Below are 19,987 nucleotides of genomic sequence, written 5' to 3'. Positions count from 1 at the left end.
GGTTTATGATGTCCTTGAGCACTCCCGCCAGGTATACCATCAGGACCTGCTGTCTTACGAGAATCCATTCTCTTGTAAGGTGTTCTGACGTTGGCCTCTGAGACAGAGATCAGAAAGTCGCCAGATGCTGGAGGGATTTCAGGTGTAGTTATATCATGCGGCAGTGAGTCAAGGCATAAAGGCTTGAAGATGTGGTCAAGAGGTTCGGTTGTTGGTCAGACTAAACATCAGAATGGGAAGAGATCTGATCATGGAACGATTCTTGGTGCCAGTCAGGGTGGTTTCAGTATCTCAGAAACTGCTGATCTCCTGGGATGTTCATGCACATTTGTCTCTGGAGTTTATACATAATGGTTCAAAAAAATGAAAAGCATCCAGTGAATGGCAGCTCCATGGGTGTAAATGCCTTGATAATGAGAAATGCCAGGCTGATTCAGGAAGACAACAGTAACTCAAATAACCACGTGCTACAACAATACTGTGTAGAAGACCATCTCTGAATGCACAACACGTGGAACCTTGAAGAGGGAGGGCTAGAAGAGAAGAAGATCACAAACATACACTCAGTGACCACTCCATCAGGTACACCCCTGCATCTATAAAGTGGTCAGTGAGTGCATGTCCTTCAGAAAGCCTCTGTGAAATGGATGATCAACATCCATTACAAAGTGATAAAGTCAAGAAAACAAATGCAGTGAACCATACGAAATATGGGTGCATGCTACTACAGCTGGGATGCAGTTCTTCAGAATTGTGTTATCCTGAAAGCAAGCAGGAAACTCTCTATGATATGCAGTCACATGAAGCAACTGTCACAGAAGGATTCATAATCAGAGTATTGGGTACTTTGCAAAATGTTACAGCAAATGTGCCATTCTCCAAATCACCATCCATTGTTAGCTTACCTGAAATGCTGAAGAGGAATCTAAGTGACTCCATTTGTTGCAACAGCCAATGGGCTCACTTCAGGAAATTGTCAAGTCATAGCCACAAGCAGAAACCTCGCTCAGGGGTGAAAGACTTGTAACAAGGTGAAATCAATGTCAGAAAGTTTATTCAAATCAATATTGTAAAGGTAACACACATAAGATGCCGGAGGAACTCAGCAGGTCAGGCAACATTTATGGAGGAGAATAAAGAGTCAGTGTTTTGGGCTGAAGCCCTTCATCAGGACTGGAATGGAAGGGAAAAGAATCCAGAGTATAGGAGGTGTGGGGAGGGAAATATTCTGGCTTCATCTCCCTTCCTTTGCAGCCCTGATGAAGGGTCTCAGCCTGAAATATCGACTGGTTATACATTTCCATAGATATGCATAGAATTTGCATAGATATTGCTTGGCCAGCATTTTGTGCGTGTTCCTCTGGATTTCCAGCATCTGCAGAATCTCTTGTGTTCATAACATGATAAAGGTGGTAATGATGTTATCCTACATTAGTTAGAAAGCAACATAACATCATTAATAACATAAACCTTTTTAAAAGATTACATTAACTGGGTGTATAGTTTTACCATGCCCAATATTTCAGGTGTAGCAATGAAGAAAGCAGCCTTTGTTTATATTGTGTTTAAGTCCGTCTGCATAATGAATTATGAATACTTTGGCACTCCTCCCATTGGTCCTATGAAATGTCAGGTGCTGGTCTTCCCCACAGGTATCAACCTTGTCTGCTAGGAACTTGAGATCTGCTTTGGAGAGGTGAAGCACCAACTGATATGCCTGTGGAATCCCCAGGCTCTGCAATGATGTCCTTTTGTGGCTGGATCCTGTGACCATCATCCTTTTAAGACATGAGTTAGCACTGGTTAGTTTCTGCTGGTATTTAGGTTTCCTGGGATTACCTACTTTTGTAATTAGGTAAGCATTACAATTGGTGTAACCAATTTGCTTTCAAAAGGTGTGTATACAAAGATCAGAATTAAAATCAGGTTTAATATCACCAGCATATCTTGTGAAATTTGTTGTTTTATTGCAGTACAATGCAATACGTAATAATAGAGGAAAAAACTGTGAATTACAGTAAGTATATATATAAATTAAATGGTTATATTAAGTAAGTAGTGCAAAAATAAAAGTAGAGAGGTAGTGCTTATGTGTTCTATGTCCATTCAGAAATTGGATGAGTGAGGGGAAGAAGCTGTGTCTGAATCATTGAGTGTGGTGGCCGGCTGGTGGCATAATAGCATCAGCGCCGGACTCCAGAGCGAAGGCTGCCGAGTTCGAATCCAAGTCTGGCCACCCCCAAGCACACCTTCCATCTGTACCGGGTTGAGCGTCGAGCTAGCCACCCAGCCTTGTTAAAAAATACAAGGGTTGAGTCGGGAGCATTCATGTCGCTACCCGGTTAATCCGAAAGGAGACCAATCCTGACACCAGACGTCAGGATTGTCTGGTGTGACATTAAAAAAAAGAAAATTGAGTGTGTGCCTTCAGGCTCTTGTATCTCCTTCCTGATTGCAGCAATGAGGGCAGGGCTTGACCTGGATGATTGGGAGGGGGGGTGTCCTTAATGATGGATGCCACCTTTTTGAGGCATCGCTCTTTGAAGATGTCTTGAATATTACAGAGGCCAGTGCCCATGATAGAGCTGACAATTCTGGCACAGGTACAAACTGGCATAGATACTCAAAACTGTGCCAATTTAACAAATGCTTGATGAGTTTCTAACTTTCTAGCTCTGTTTGTGACAACTATATCAATTAAATCAAAGAGTGAAAAAATGGCTACAAATTAATACATTTTACCAACCCAATTTCCTTATAAACTGTATATGGAGAATAGTAGCCATAATTAATAGGAAAATTAACTCAAATATCTGTGTGTTCAAGTAATTTTGATTCCAATTAATCACTACATAAGGCATCCTTTTCAAAGATATTACATAATTAAGTTTGAGATGTTTCCAAAAGATATGCTCTAATTCCTGGTTGAGCTTAGATTTGAGATTGAATTTTCAAATTTTAATGGAACTATACTGTTATAAAGTAAGGCATTTTGTACAATGTTATTAAAAGCATTGTTTATTTAAACTGAAAATTCAGAAGCACATAATTCTCTGAGATACTGTGATGTCTCAGTCACTTATCACTGCTCATATAGAAACATCGCATTTTAAATATAGTCATAAAATCAAATGCAGAGCTTTTCAATGTTTGTGTGTGAGATAAGTAAGATATCTTGCTGCCAGTGTGAAGTCAGAAAATTAAAACTCAACTGTTTACTTCATGTCAAGCTGAGAAGATAAAATATCTTTGTTGTGTTTATTAGTGACAACAACTTGGAATTATTTATTGACTGGTATGCACTTTAATTTTCTATCTCAAATAATGTTATAGAATATAAATCACTTCATATTTTCAGCCTGTGATCTCTAAAGCACAACTTCCTTGTAGTGCTGTCACAGCTGTGATTAAGTTACACTGACAGAACAGAAACAGCTTTGAAGAAATTCTTGGCCTATGGGTTGATGATGTGGTTCTGGTGTCTCTTGGCTGCTTCCTGGGTTCCATGCACACCTGTAGTGCATAGAGATGTCCTCACAAGGTCAGGCTGGTTAAACTAATTCATGGCGCTCATAACTTGCAAGGTTAAATGGCAGGTTGGGCTGTTGGTCCTTAAGCTGTCACATTCTTGTTGCTGCCACAAGCGGATTCTTCAGAATGGCACTCCTGATGGGGCAGGTACACTGAAAGTTCAGTTGTAGTACTACTGTACTGAAAATCCAAAGGCCTGGAATTACTATCCAGAACCGCAGCAGCCGCGGATTGTAAATTCAGTTACGGAAATAATCTGAAATTTATAAGTAGCTTCTCACAGTAACAGCTAGCCTTCTGGTTTACTCTTGTCGTTCAGGAGATAGCTACAGTTTTTATCCCTTCAGGTATATTCTACTCCAGGCCTCTGAAGTGGCCAAGTTTCTTAATGTCCACTCAGTTGTGCTTTCACCATAAGTTTAACCAGGGCCCTACTGAGGCGCTAAATTTGGAAACTGCACAGATGCAGCTAGTCTGGTCAATCTTACAAAGTGCTGCCCTTGAGTGGTGGCAGACTGGTGTCTGAAGTGGGAGAATTCAATTAAATTGAAGTTGAATTGCCATTACGTGAAGACTGCTAAAGGAAACAGCGTTACTCTGGGGCCAAGGTGCAAAACACACTACCAACAGTCATGCACAGCACAAAGTACACAGAGCATGTACAGGATAGAAAGCACATGCAGGATATCAGTAAAATACAGCCACACAAAAGATAGTGCAGAACCTCAGTCCATGACTGCTGCAGGAATCTGCAGCTGATCACAATACAGTTTACATTCTATCGTGTTAACACTGGAGCAGATCTGAATCCAGCCTGGGCAATGCACCACACCACCTTGGGTGGAACGCACCTACTCTGATGCCTCTCTCGTGGTGGTTGTAAACTGGCGACACCACAGCCTGAGACCTCGTCTTCACTGTGACCGAGGCCACACAGCTTCCCCGACATTCACCCCTGTTGTCCACCAATAAATCAGTGAATCGGACTTGCAGCATTACACATAAATAATGTCCAGAAGGGTCTTGCAATCACATGAAAAGCAACTGGTCACTTGCTATTAGATTGCATGCTACCTCTCTGATGCAGACAGCAGCACAATCTGTACAAAGTGCAGCTCCTTCAGCTTCTCCACCGATGAGCAACTCTCTGATTGGGTAGACCTGCAGTACTTCAAGTTCTTAGTACCCAGCAGGATCTTGCAATCATAAAAAATACATTTGAAAAGGACAGTAGCACCCTTCTCTGACCGTGTAGAAGCCACTGCGCTCATCTTACCGGAAGTCCCACTCCTTTGTGAGTCATAGTTCTGAAATCAAATCTCAAAGCCAACAGACCAGATTTGCCCATCATTATCCTTGGGTTTCAGAGGATGACTGCATTTAGACCCTAAGACTATAAGACATAGGTCATATGAGTAGAATTAGGCCATTTGGCCCATCAAGTCTCTGCTATTTCATCATGGCTGATCCATTTCCCTCTCAACCTTAAACACCACTTTACGAATTCATCACAGCAATCTCCTAGATCCATCATCTTCAGCTTCATAAAAAATCTTCCTTTTAGATTGCTGGGATATCCTTTCATGGCTGCAGAACTTTTAAGACGACGGCAAATGTCGTTTTGCTGGAAATAACACTGGTGCCTACAGTGCAGAGTGAAAGAAGTAGATAAACAAAGTGAAGGAGGGGATTGGTTCACCTTTCCCCTGTAGATCTTGTGGGAGAAGGAAAAACAACATTTCTCAAGATACCTTATGCCTAAATTTTGCTTAATTTGAAAGAAATGTCTCAGTCAATAAAGGATATTAAGTTTAGACATGAAACAGCATCATTCAGTCCACCTCCAATTACTTGACATTTTGAAAACTGGCAAGCTTGCCCATATATTTGTGATCAACTCTTTGGTGCCATGTCCTATTAAATACAGTAAGCAAAGAAAGCTGAGCATTTGTTGTGATCAAAAACTCTCGATGTTTGCACTGTCATGGAGCTGACGTTGAGCTGGATACCTGGGTACCACATGTTCTCGCTGAAGGTCCATTCACAGCAATTACTTTAGCATGCATTTACCCCTGCAAGAGGCTAAAGTTTTCCACTTGCCTGTACACCACCTCCCTCACCTCCATTCAGGACCCCAAGCAGTCCTTCCCGGTTAGGTGACACTTCGCCTGCAGATCTGCTGGGATTGTCTATTGTGTCTGGTGCTCCTGATCCGTCCTCCGCTACACTGGTGAGACCTGTCGTAAATTGGGGGACCGCTTCATCCAGCACCTCTGCACCATCTACCACAAGCGGGACTTCCTGTTGGCCGAACATTTTAACTCCAATTTCCATGAGTTCACCCTCAGGGTGAAGGTGCAACACTTATTTTCCATCTTGGTGCCCTCCAACTTGATAGTATGAATATCAATTTCTCCTTCGGGTGAACAAAATCCCCACCTCTCTCTTCCTCTATTACATCTTCTTACCTGCCTATTACTTCTCCCTTAGATAACCTCATCCTTCCCTCTCCCTATATAGTTCACTCTCCTCTCCTATCAGATTCTTTCTTCACCAGCCCTTGATCTTTTCCACCCACCTGTCTTCAGCTATCACCTTCCAGCTAGCCTCCTTCCCCTCCCCCACCTCCTTTTAATTCAGGCATCTCCTCCTTTCCCTCTCAGTGCTGAAATGTGGAATAGTTCATCGACACTTCTGAAATCGATTGCATCCACTGCACAGGGGATTGGCCCATACAGCTTCACCTCAACCTTGTTGGCCAGCCGTACGCCTTTCCACCTCTCACGGTTTGATGTTGAGAGGTGTGCCCCCTTGCGCTGACCTTCTGAAATCAGTTTCTAACGGTTCTTCATCAAAAATCCAGAACTTCCTCAGTGTTAAGAGGAATTTTTGTGCCAAGTGCTGATTGGCTGGTAAGATCTTCATTGAGTGAACATGGCAGTGAACTTCCAAGAGCACATCAGAGTATTTGTCCATTCTGAAGTCGCTCCAGTGGCCTGGCTGATCATCAGCTTTGAATTTCCTTGAGGACAGGCGTTATTGCAAAGTTTTGTCCCCCCCCCCAGTAACAATCCTCTTAATCTGCATGAGCAGCAGACTGACTAGCCTCAGTCTCTGTGCTATCTCCATTGTGAAACTGGCATCACTCAATTATTTCAAAGGTTCAATGATTTTATTGTCAAATATGCGTGTACAATACAACTCTGATATTTGTCTTCGCCAGATAGTCATAGAATATGGAAAGACCACGGGGGAGTTATTGAGAGAAAAGACATCACCACACTTGGCATGAAAAAGAAAAAGAAATAGAACTCGCAAACCCCCAAATTCCCATTCCCCTTCTCTGCAGAAAAAACAGCAAACTCTTCCAGTTATTGAAGTAGGCTCTTCCACGTACATGATTAACCCTGTTGTAGACTCAAGCCTGATGTGGACCCTGTAAAGCATCAATCACTTGCTGATACACCCAGCTTGAAAAGTTGACTTTCAACAGAAGCTACGTAGCATCTTTGCTGCAGTAAATAGCAATTAGCAGTGGAGGCCTTTGCTTGCAATAAAAAGTACAATGAAGACTTTCTGATTCATCACCTGCAACTTCCATGTGACTATTTTGTAATTTGTGGGGATCTGTTTGGGGGAATAACTAAGGCTTACTGTTCATCAGTCAGACTTCAAGGTGTATGCACGTACTTTTGCAGTTATGGATTGCAGTGTCAGAGCATTTGGATATGGCCCAAGTGCACAGAGAGAGAGAGAGAGAGAGACTGAAGCAGATTGACAATTTACAGACTTTAATGTGAAGTTTAAGGGAATTTTAATGCAGAATTTTAAAGGAAAGGAAAACAACAAACATTAGGCCAACAGGGCCATTAACCAAAACTCTCAAACTGAAACAAAAATGTCAACACCGTGGCTAACAGCAATATCTAAATACTAAATGAATGCCAGTTCTTTCCAGTGTTAGTGGAAACAGTAGATCTCTTCCTCAGACAAGGACAAAGGTAAGCTGAGACAGTAACTTTGCTGTGCTTTGCTGGAGTCTCGACAAGACTACAACGAATAGAAAGGAGTTAAGTACTGGCATAATGAAACAGTAATCAACTGGAACGTGCATATTCATGAGCGCAATTGCCGAAGCTGCTGTGTAGCCTGGCTACGGGGGCACGTAAACCCTGCAACAGAGCCCGTGGTGGTTGTGACATTCAGAGTATATATTTTGTTTGTTTGCTGCTGGGTGCTCCTCTGAGCTTTGCTGACTTGGTTTTCTTTAGTTTTGTGAGTACTCATTTGTTGATGGCTCCACCTATACATTGCCATTGTCTTTCAATGCAAAATTGCAACATAGCATCTGCTGAAAGCATCTTGCAGAAACAGAGCAGGGGACTGGTGTGGTACAATGGGCTGTGTGTATTTTACACTTTATTTGCCTGAAGGAGCAAACATATCTTTCAATTTGGTCCATTTACTGCATGAAAGAATATGTGAAATTTATAAAGGTTACCTTGGTACCTCCAATTCATCAGGGACTTTTCCTTTGCTACTTCTAGCTCGGGCAGTCTTAAAAGGTTTCGTTTCCCACACTGCAGCTTCCGCTGGGGATTCTATGGATGGCAACCCTTCAGAATCAAAGGAAGTCCCCTCAACTCACCTTGATTTCCAGCAGTTAATGGCTCCATTTCTCTTTTTACAGAATCTGGAACTCTGGTACAACCCTTTTGCTTCTAATTCTTTCCCTCTTCTACAAAAAAATCAACACAGGTTGCTTTTTTAAAAAGGTTACATGAGGCCTATTAAGTCTTTCTGACTCACACATCTTTCTGGCCAGAAATTTCAAAACCCGACGACTTGTTCAGATTCAAAGATGTTGTTTCACACACAGCCCTGAGATTCTTTATCCTGCAGGCATACTTAGCAAATCTATAGAACAGTAATTGTAAACAGAATCAATGAACAACAAACTGTGCAAATGCAAATATAAATAAACAACAACAAATAATGAGTATGAAATTACAAGATAAAGTGTCCTTGGAGTGAGACCATCAGTTCTGAGAACACCGGACAAAGAATGAGTGTAGTTATTCCCTTTTGTTCAAGATTCTGATGGTTGAAGGGTAGTAACTGTTCTTGAACCTGGTGGTACAGGACCTGAGGCTCTTATATCTTCTACCTGATGTCAGCTTGTTGTTAAAGGGTTAAGCCAGGGCTTCCCAATCTGGTGTCCATGGACCCCTTGCTTAATTGTATTGGTCCATGGCATAAAGCCTCTCAAAGTCCAACCCTGCGTCCCATTGTGAGAGGTGGAAACAGGTACGGCCGGCCAACAGGGCTCTGGTAAAGCTGTATAGGCCAATCTCTTGTACAGTGGATGCAATGGATTGTAGAAACATTAATGAACTCCAACCATACCGTCGACTTAAGAGGACGATGGAGAAGGGAGGTCATTGATGGCCTATGTTCCACTTGGGAATTCAGGGCTCAAACCAAAACCATGGCATAAAAAAGGTTGGGAACCCTTGTTTTAAGCCATTCTTTCATGTTAATGCAGGTTTTCTTCATGTCATGGGCAAGTGTAGACGCAGTTTTGTGGTAACTTGCAGCTGTTTTCTAATCCCATTTTTAGGATCTAGGTATTACTGGCAAAACATGTGTTTATTGCCCATCCAAAAATGCTCTTTGAGAAAGTGGTCTTCTTGAACTTTTACAGTGCTTCTGGTTAAGGCATTTCCATGTGCATAGATTTGTGTATTTGCTATGATTTCTGAGACTGAAGCATGGTTAAAAAAACTGGTCACTTAACCAGCTGTGCCATATTTTAAAAAGAACAGATTGATCACAGAATTCTAAGTAAAGTCAAATATTAATTCTTTTTTTTCAAATATTGGCTGTCCATGTACAGTGCACATTCATCTGTGGTTGCCATGGAAATATCTTGTGAAGAGGCACACAATTTATGGTGACTTGCAAGTTGCATTTATGTGATTTAAATTTAAATTATGATCTACTCTCCATAAATAAAACAAAAAATAGCTTGGTTAGAAATCACATCACTTAATTACCACCTAAAACATCAAGTAATACAATACATGATATAATTATATTGTACATTGAAAGAAAGCATTAATTATTGTAGTATTGCACATAGAAACGTTCTCTTAGAAGACTGTGAGAATCTTAACATTGCAGTGTAGTAGTAATACAGATCTCTTATCGTGGGATTGTAGATGACTATTTCTGAATTTCTTTGCTGAGAAGATGATGGAGTACCATTTGGAGCAGCATGGTGACATAGTGGTTAGCAGTACCAGTGACCCAGGATCGATTCCTGCCACAGCCTGTAAGGAGTTTGTATGTTTTCCTCATGACCGCATGAATTTCCTCCGGGTGCTCTAGTTTCCTCACACAGTCCAAAGACGTGTCGGTTAGCAGGCTAATTGACCTTTGTAAAATTGTCCCGTCATTAGGCTAGGATTAAAATCAGGGACTAGCCAGCTAGTAGTGGTGTAGTGGCATCTGCACTGGACTATGGGCAAGTGGTCCTGGGTTTGAATCCTCTGGCTCCTTGTATTTTTTATCCGTGCTGGGTTGAGTAGTGAGCTAGGAACTCAGCCTCATAAATGCTAAAGAAATGGCAAGGTTGCTGCCCGACGTGCTACAAGGTGTGGAGATTTTGTGTGGTATCACAACTTAAAAAATATAAAAACGGGAACTCTTTTTACATTTTGTAGCTCTATGGTAGGTGAGGTGAAAATATATTTGCATATTATTTCATCCATAGCTAGCAAAGCAATGACATGATGGTCTACAACTTAAGCTGGCTTAGTTAGTTGAATGCTGATGGACCACTTACTTGTTTCAAATACCGCTGATCAAAAAAGACAAACTCATGAATTGCTGCAATTTCTTGATGCCTTAATTGTATTAAGAATCTGTATGTTAATCATGTGACAAGAACTTCTTCCCCTATGGGTGAACAGTCCGTTGTAAATCATTCATTGAAACGGTAATATTAAATCCCTGAAAAGCATGTCTGATGATTCTGCGCTTGTCTTGTGTGCCGATTTGCTTTAATCAGCAGTTCAGTGAACTGGCCGAGGCAAGTTACTTATCGTAAATCCTTACCTTTACATTGAGTACATAACTTGCACAGCTAAAGCTTAAGCAAAGAGCTTGGGCAAGGTATGCAAGTAGAGTATTTACATCGCTCTGCTTTGTCATTAGTTTCATTAACCTCCTAGCAGGAGGGAGTCTATAACCAGTTAGGAGTTAGGTTGTTTTATGAAGAGCTGTGTGTTTCTGTTGCAGGGGAGAAATTCTAAATTTAACCTTCAATGGTAATGAGAGTGTCAGAATCTCGAGTTTTGTGTTTGAAACCCCATCTGTATTTATGTATATTGAAGCAGTCGCAAATTGGGAATGAGGAACCTCTGCAAAGAAAACCTGGCTGAGTGATGTCACAACAGCATCTTCTTACTCAATGTCACCAAGACCAAGGGGCTAATTATTGACTTCAGGAGGAAACTGGAAATTGCTGAGCCAGTTCTTATCAGGGGATTAGAGGTAGAGAGGGTCAGCAACTTTAAATTCCTTGTTATTATAATTTCAGAGGGTCTATCCCAGGCCCAGCATGTAAGTGCAATTCTGAAGAAAGCATGGCAGCACCTTTACATCCTTATAAGCTTGCAAAGATTCAGCACGGCAACTATAACTTTGACAAACCTCTATAGATGTGTGGTGGAGAGTATATTGACTGGTTGCATCACAGCCTAGTGTGGAAACATCAATGCTCTTAAATGGAAAATCCTACAAAAGTTAGTGATACGACTCAGTCAATCACAAGTAAAGCCCTCCCACCATTGAACATATCAACATGAAACACTGTCCATCATCAGGGACCCCACCGCCTAGGACATACTTTCTTTTCACTGCTGCCATCACAAAGAAGGTAGAGGAGCCTCGGGTCTCACACGACTAGGTTCAGGAACTGTTATTACCCTTCAACCACCAGGCTCCAGAACCAAAGGGGTGAACTTCACTCAACTTCACTTGCCCCATCATTGAAATGTTCCCACAACCTATGGAATCACTTTCAAGGACTTTTCATCTCATATTCTTGCTACTTATTGCTTATTTATTTACTAGTTCTTTCTTTCTGAAATTACACAGTCTGTTGACTTTTGCACACTGGTTGAACACCCAAATTGGTGCTGTCTTTTATTTATTCTGTTACGTCCACAAGAAAATGATTCTCAGGGTTGTATATAGTAACATATATATAGTTGGTTAATGAATTTACTTTGAACTTTGAACTTTTGATGTGTGGAGAACAGCCAAAATATAAAAAGGCTTGAATGCAGTGGTATTTGTTAAATGTGCCCAAGAAAGCCTCAGGACTCACACTACCATGTTCAGGAACAGTTATTACCACTCAACCATCAATCCCATGAAGCAGTTGGGATAACTGCACTCAACTGTTCCCACTTTCAAGGACTCTTCATCTCATGTTCTTGATATTTATTGATTATTTATTGTGATTAATTATTTCATCATTTGTGTTTGCACAATTTGTCTTTTGCACATTGTTTGCTTGTCTGCCCTGTTGAGTATGGTCTTTGATTGTATTATGGTTATTGGATTTATTGAGTATGCCTACAAGAAAACAAATCTCAAGGTTGTCTATGGAGAAGTATATGTACTTTGATAATAAATTAACTTTGAACTTTGAACTTGGATGGAACCATTGCATGAAGTGGCAATTTCAGGCCAGACAAAATCTTTGTGTCGGAAGATGTGTTGCAGAGTGTTCATTATGGAAGGAGGATGGCTGTTTAATGATGCTGAAATCCTTTGAGGAAAGGGTAAGGAAACACCCATGTCCAGACTGAATACAGCGGTCCTCTGCCCATTGCTGCCAGAGAAAGAGCCTCCCCTCAGTGAACACATGTTGAATCCATATGTACCCCTCCAAGATGGCTTCATCTTCTTGAAGGGGTGGTGAAGAGCATGGCATATTGGCAATTAGAAGAAGCATTATGAACAAGCTGAGGGCAGGCAAGGATGACCTTGTTATCTATCTGTCCTTGTGCCCGGTTATCTGATTCTATCACCTCCTTTGGCAGTGAGTAAAACATTTTCTATATAAAAAATTCTCCTCTCAGATCCCCTTTACAACTCCAACCCCTCACCTTAAACAGGGGTTGCCAACCTTTTAATGCCATGGCTGGGAACTCCTGCCTTAACGATATATTTTCCTGATACCCCTGTGTGACTAGAATTGTGACTTTCTAAGCTATCTATGCCAGTCATGATTCCATTTACCTGGATCAGGTCACACCTCAGCATCTTTTGCTCCGAGAAAAATAAGCGTAGCCTCTCCCCCCATAAGGTAAGTCCTCTAATCCATGCTACATCCTCATTGAATCACCTCTGAATTCTGGTGAGAAGAACCCAAGAACAAGAAGACAGCATGGAAGAGGTATGGTGCTAACCTCTAACAACAATGCCTGAAGCTAGTGTGGATGTGCAGAGTAGACCCCAAGGCAAGTTGGGCTATAGTGTCGTTAAGAAATACCTGGAGTCCCCATACAGCAGGGCTACCCAAACTTTTTATGTCATGGACCCCTACCATTAACTGAGGGGTCCGCGGACCCCAAGTTGGGAATGGGCTATGGAGTGCGACATGAATGAAGAACAGCAAAGAGGCAAATAGAAGAAAGGTGTAGGAGAAATGGACAACTTTACTTAGAGACAAAAAAGCTGAGATGGGAAACAGGCATGAGGTTCAGTCATGCTGAACTATCCTGGAATCTGAGGGCAGTAATGCCAAGGCAAAGCTCACTGACTCACAGAAACCAGAAACCAGATCCCCTATATGGCTCTGGTGTAGTATCATGAAGGGTGAGGATCCCCAGATGTCGGAATTTGGAGTGGTACCACATTCAGCAAATCACTCCATCTCCAGAAATTCTGGTGCAACAATCATTCAAAAAAACACATGGGGATATGTTGTCTAAAATGGATTTCAGGGAGGGCATCAGTAATTGGATGAAATTACTCCACACTGACATCTATAGCACAGTTCTAATCAGAGCAAAGTCTTGTGGCAGAGTGTCTTGTCACCAAGACTTTCAAACTATCACTAGGACCATACTTGGCTGGTGGTGAGAAAGCCTTCCCATTAGATCGTCCATGCATGGTTAGAATAATGGCTGCCTCACATTCTGGCATACTATTTCCCATCTCCTTCTAGCAGCCTCTTTTGCCAGGGAAGTCTGAAAAGACACGTAGAGGACTTCTAGGGAACAGGTACAAAATGCAGGATTCGATGTTGTATGGGTTGTTCCTAGGGTCATCCTTGAAATAAGTGTCAACTTCTGCTGGGATGCAATTAACACAGAGAATGATGCATGTTTGGATACCCAGAACCCTCTGGTGTTTCAGCAGAGGTGATGTCAACAAATGACTGCTGCAAACTGGCATGATCAAAGGTGCAGGAGGAAATGTCAGAGCAGTTACTCCAAAGGCTGTGTGGGGAAAGGCCACAGTTGAAGTTCCTCCTCTTCTGCACAGTAATGAGATGGAGACCCTGTTAAACTCCTGGTCTGTTAGGGTAGTGAGTTAATGACATCATGCTGTGCCATGGTTAGGTAACAGGAAAGATATGATCTGATGTGAAAATGCTGGCTTAAACAATCTCAATTTGTACTTCTATAACATTTTACGAATAAACTATTTTTCAAATTAAAGAAGTGATCGATCATTTGCTGTGTTACCTTCACACCCAGGTTAATTTAGAGAATGGGGAATTGGCAGATCTGGTGAGGCTGCAGCAGTTTCACGATTGCCACTCTCTTTCAAGTGAAATTAATTAAGATAGCAACATAGAAAACCTACAGCACAATACAGGCCCTCTGGCCCACAAGGTTGAACAAGTCCCCACCTTAGAAATTACTAGGCTTACCCATAGCCCTCTATTTTTCTTAGCTCCATGTACCTATCCAAAAGTCTCTTAAAGGACCCTATCGTATCCGCTCCACCACCTTTGCTGGCAGCCCATTCCACGCACTTACCGCTCTCTGAGTAAAAAACTGGTATCTCCTCTGTACCTACTCCCAAGCACCTTAAACCTGTGTCCTCTTGTAGCAACCATTTCAGCCTTGGGGAAAAGCCTCTGACTATCCACACGATCAATGCCTCTCAACATCTTATGCACCTCTATCAGGTCACCTCACATCCTCCGTTGCTCCAAGGCTGAGTTCACTCAACCTATCCTCATAAGACATGCTCCCTAATCCAGACAACATCCTTGTAAATCTCCTCTGCACTCTTTCTATGGCTTCCACATCCTTCCTGCAGTGAGGCGACCAAAACTGAACACAGAACTCCAAGTGGGGTCTGACCAGTTTCCTATATAGCTGCAACATTACCTCTCGGCTCCTAAATTCAATTCCACGATTGATGAAGGCCAATAGACCGTATGCCTCCTTAACCACAAAGTCAACCTGTGCAGCTGCTTTGAGCGTCTTATGGACTCGGACCCCAAGATCCCTCTGAATCTCCACACTTCCAGGAGTCTTACCATTAATACTATATTCTGCCATCATATTTGACCTACCAAAATGAACCACTTCACACTTATCTGGGTTGAACACTATCTGCCACTTCTCAGCCCAGTTTTGCATCCTGTCAATATCCCCGTTGTAACCTCTGACAGCCCCACACACCCCCAACCTTTGTGTCATCAGCAAACTTAGTAACCCATCCCTCCACTTCCTCATCCAGGTCATTTATAAAAATCGCGAAGAGTAAGGGTGCCAGAACAGATCCCTGAGGCACACCACTGGTCACCGACCTCCATGCAGAATACGACCTGTCTACAACCACTCTTTGCCTTCTGTGGCCAAGCCAGTTCTGGATCCACAAAGCAATGTCCCCTTGGATCCCTTGCCTCCTTACTTTCTCAATAAGCCTTGCATGGGGTACCTTATCAAATGCCTTGCTGAAATCCATATACACTACATCTACTGTTCTTCCTTCATCGATGTGTTTAGTCACATCCTCAAAAATTCAATCAGGCTTGTAAGGCATGACCTGTCCTTGTCAAAGCTGTGCTGACTACTCCCTATCATATTATACCTCTCCAAATGTTCATAAATCTTGTCTCTCAGGATCTTCTCCATCAACTTACCAACCACTGAGGTAAAACTCACTGGTCTATAATTTCCTGGGCTATCACTATTCTCTTTCTTAAATAAGGGAACAACATTCACAACCCTCCAATCCTCTGGAACCTCTCCCATCCTCATTGATGATGTAAAGATCATTGCCAGAGGCTCAGCAATCTCCTCCCTCGCCTCCCACAGTAGCCTGGGTTACATCTTATCCTGGCCTGGAAACTTATCCAACTTGATGCTTTCCAAAAGCTCCAGTACATCTTCTTTCTTAATATCTACATGCTCAAGCTTTTCAATCTGCTGCAAGTCATCACTATTATCACCAAGATCCTTTTCAAAAGTGAATACTGAAGTATTCATTAAGTACCTCTGCTACTTCCTCCAGTTCCATACACACTTTCCCACTGTCACACTTGATAGGTCCTATTCTTTCACATCTTATCCTCTTGCTCTTCACATACTTGTGGAATGCCTTGGGGTTTTTCTTAATCCTGCCCACCAAGGCCTTCTCATGGCCCCTTCTGGCTCTCCTAATTTCCTTCTTAAACTCCTTCCTGTTAGCTTTATAATCTTCTAGATCTCTAACCTTACCTAGCTCTCTGAACCTTTTGTAAGATTTTCTTTTCTTCTTGACCAGATTAATTACAGCCTTTGTACACCATGGTTCCTGCACCCTACCATAACTTCCCTGTCTCATTGGAACCTATCTATGCAGAACTTCACACAAATATTTCCTGACTATTTGCCACATTTTTTCTGTACTTTTCCTTGAGGACATCTGTTTCCAGTTTAAGCTTCTGATTTTCTGCCTGATAGCCTTATAATTTCCCTTACTCCAATTAAACACTTTTCTAACTTGACTGTTCCTATCTCTCTCCAATGTTATGGTGAAGGAGATAGAATCATGATCACTGTCTCCAAAATGCGCTCCCTCTGAGAGATCTGACACCTGACCAGGTTCATTTCCCAATACCAAATCAAGTACAGTCTCTCCTCTTGTAGGCTTATCTACATATTGTGTCAATAAACCTTCCTGAACACACCTAACAAACTCCACCCCATCTAAACCCCTCGCTCTAGGGAGATGCCAATCGATATTTGGGAAACTAAAATCTCCCATCATGACAACTCTGTTATTATTACACCTTTCCAGGATCTGTTTCCCTATCTGCTCCTTGATATCCCTGTTATTATTGGCTGGCCTATAAAAAGCACTCAGTAAAGTTATTGACCCCTTCCCATTCCTAGTCTCCACCCACAGAGACTCCATAGACAATCTCTCCATGACGTCCATCTTTTCTGCAGCCGTGACACTATCTCTGATCAACAGTACCACACCCCCACCTTTTCTGCCTCCCTCCCTGTCCTTTCTGAAACTTCTAAAACCCGGCCGTTAAAGTAACCATTCCTGTCCCTGAGCCATCCAAGTCTCTGTAATGGCCACCACATCATTTCTCCAAGTACTGATCCACGCTCTAAGCTCATCCGCTTTGTTCACAACACTCCTTGCGTTAAAATAGATACATCTCAAACCTTTGGTCTGAATGCATCCCTTCTCTATCACCCGCCTATCCTCCCTCACACGCTGTCTCCTATATTTCTCTAATTGAGAGCCAGACGCCTCTTCCCCAGTCTCTTCAGTTTGGCACCTGAGAACATTTTTATCACATACAAACCTTTGATTTCTGTCCACACAAGCAGTCCTCACATGACCTTTATCCTCCTCCACCTCATTATCTACTCTAACTCTATGGTTCCCCTCCCCCAGCAAATCTAATTAAACCCCACCCCTCCCCGGAGCAGTACTAGCTAACCTACCCACAAGGATGTTAGATCCCTTCCAGTTCAGGTGCAAACTGTCCCGTCCGAACAGGTCCCACCTTCCCTGGAACAAAGCCCAATTGACCAGAAACACGAAGCCCTCCCTCCTGCACCAACTCCTTAGCCACATATTTAGCTGCGTTATCTTCCTATATCCAGCCTCACTAGCACGTGGCACGGGAAGCAATCCGGAGATTGCATCCCTGGAAGTCCTGTCCTTTAACTTTGCACCTAACTCCCTAAACTCTCTTTGCAGGACCTCCTCCTTCTTCCTATCCACATCATTGGTCCCTACATGAACCACGGCATCTGGCTGCTCAGCCTCCTTCCTGAGAGTACCAAGAACTCGATCCGAGATATCGTGGACCCTGGCACCAGGGAGGCAACAGACCACCTGAGATTCTCGATCTCTCCCACAGAACCTCTTATCTGTCCCCATAACTATCGAATCCCCTAATCACTTCTGCTCTCCTCTTTTCCCTCCTTTCTTTCTGAGCTGAGGGCCCAGTCTTGGTGCTAGAAACGCGACCACTACAACATTTTCCCTGGTAGGTCGTCCCCACCAACAGTATCAAAAACAACCACAGGGGTGCTCTGCTCTTCCTGTCTATTCCCTTTCCCTCTCCTGACAGTCACCCAGCCACCTGCCTCCTGACTTATAGGGGTGACTATCTCCCTGAAATTCCTGTCTATTTCTGCCTCTGCCTCACAAATGATCCAAAGATGCAGAGTGAGCAATGAAAAAGCAGAGCCACGTAGTAAACTTCATTTATTTGAGCCATTAATGTCAACTCTGAACTATATCTCCATACCACCTCTTTCCACCCTTTTGATCATAGAGCTGTGAAGCATGAAACCAGGCATTTTGTCCCACTCTCTCCATGCCAGCCATCAATTACATTGGACAACAAAGATTTTGCTTCCTGAATACTTTTGGACGTACAGTATCTTAAGGATTTTGGGCGGCTGATGATGAAAATCACCATGACATTTCCCTATCACACAGCTTTTTAAAAAATCAGCTATGTTTGTTATTTCAATTCATAATTCAATTCAATTAAAATGATGCCTACAGTGTAAGCTGGACAGTTTTCTATCTTGTCCGGGTATGCCTGAGCATGCTTAGGCAGGGCAGTTGCTGCATTGCAGGACAGGTTTAGAAAGGCTATAAATTTCCATGACGGATTTCAATATTTGAGACAGATGCTTCCCAGAATAACCGATACCAAGATTAAGGAAGGCATTTTTGTTGGTCCACAAATCAAAGAGGCAATTCAAATAATTTCCAATGAGACCAGAGAAAATCGCATGGAAGGCATCCAAAGATGTTGTTGAAAATTTTCTTGGCAACTACAGAGCAGCTGGATGACAACATTCTTCAAGCGTACAAAACCATGAAGTGCAACGTCACTAAAGATTCATTTTCTGTATTCTCATTTAGACTCCTTCCCTGCAAATCTTGGTGCTGTTAGCGACGAGCATGATGAAAGGTTTCACCAGGACATTGCGGTCGTGGAGAGACGGTATCAGGGCAATTGGAAACCTTCGATGCTGGCTGATTATCATTGAACATAAGTGAAAAGCCTCAGACATGGAGTACAAATGAGTATCATCAACAAACCATGTTTAGCTTAGTTGAAATACTGCAAAATGTCAGCACCATTATGCAATTAAACACATTATATTCAATTAATGTTAATTTCTTGTTTCTCCAAATTCCCACATGATACAAGTAATCAGAAATTATATTTGAGTTCATCTCCAAGCAGTCTATCATAAGCAAAAAAATTCTGAGGAAGGAACACTTTTCAAAAAAATTATTGCCTATTGTTACCTACCTCTACTCATTCCAATTCTCAACCCATACCCGTTCATACATTCACAAACAAGAGAAAATGTGCAGATGCTGGAAATCCAAGCGACACACACAAAATGCCCGAGGGACTCAGCAGGTCAGGCAGCATTTATAGAAAAAATACAGTCGATATTTCGGGCTAAGACACTTCAGCAGGACTCCAAAGGGTTTCACTCGAAGTGTTGATTGTATTCTTTTCCATAGATGCTGGCCAGCCTGCTGGGTTCCCCTAGCATTTTGTGTATGTTGCCCTTCCATAACTTGACACTGCAAGTGCTCACCTGAGTATGTTTTAAATGTTGTGAGAAGACCAAGCTCCACCATCGGCTCAGGCAGTACTGTCCATATTAGAACCATGCTCAGTCTGAAGAAACTCTTCCTCAAATCCCCCTCTAAAAGTCAAATCCATTTCCTTAACTCTATGCCCCCTGGTCAAGGACACCTCCATGAAGGGGATACGTTTCTCATTATATCCCCGTCTCTGCCCATCATAATTCTAAATGCTTCAATTAAATTCAAAGATTCAAAGTACATTTATTATCAAACCACGTATACATTATACAACCTTGAGATTCACCTGCTTATAGGCAGCCACAAAGCAAGAAACCTG

Source organism: Hypanus sabinus, chromosome 13 (assembly GCF_030144855.1).
Source record: "Hypanus sabinus isolate sHypSab1 chromosome 13, sHypSab1.hap1, whole genome shotgun sequence".
Classification (NCBI taxonomy): Eukaryota; Metazoa; Chordata; class Chondrichthyes; order Myliobatiformes; family Dasyatidae; genus Hypanus; species Hypanus sabinus.
The sequence above is the reverse complement of the archived record's forward strand: the minus strand, read 5'-3'. Positions refer to the sequence as shown.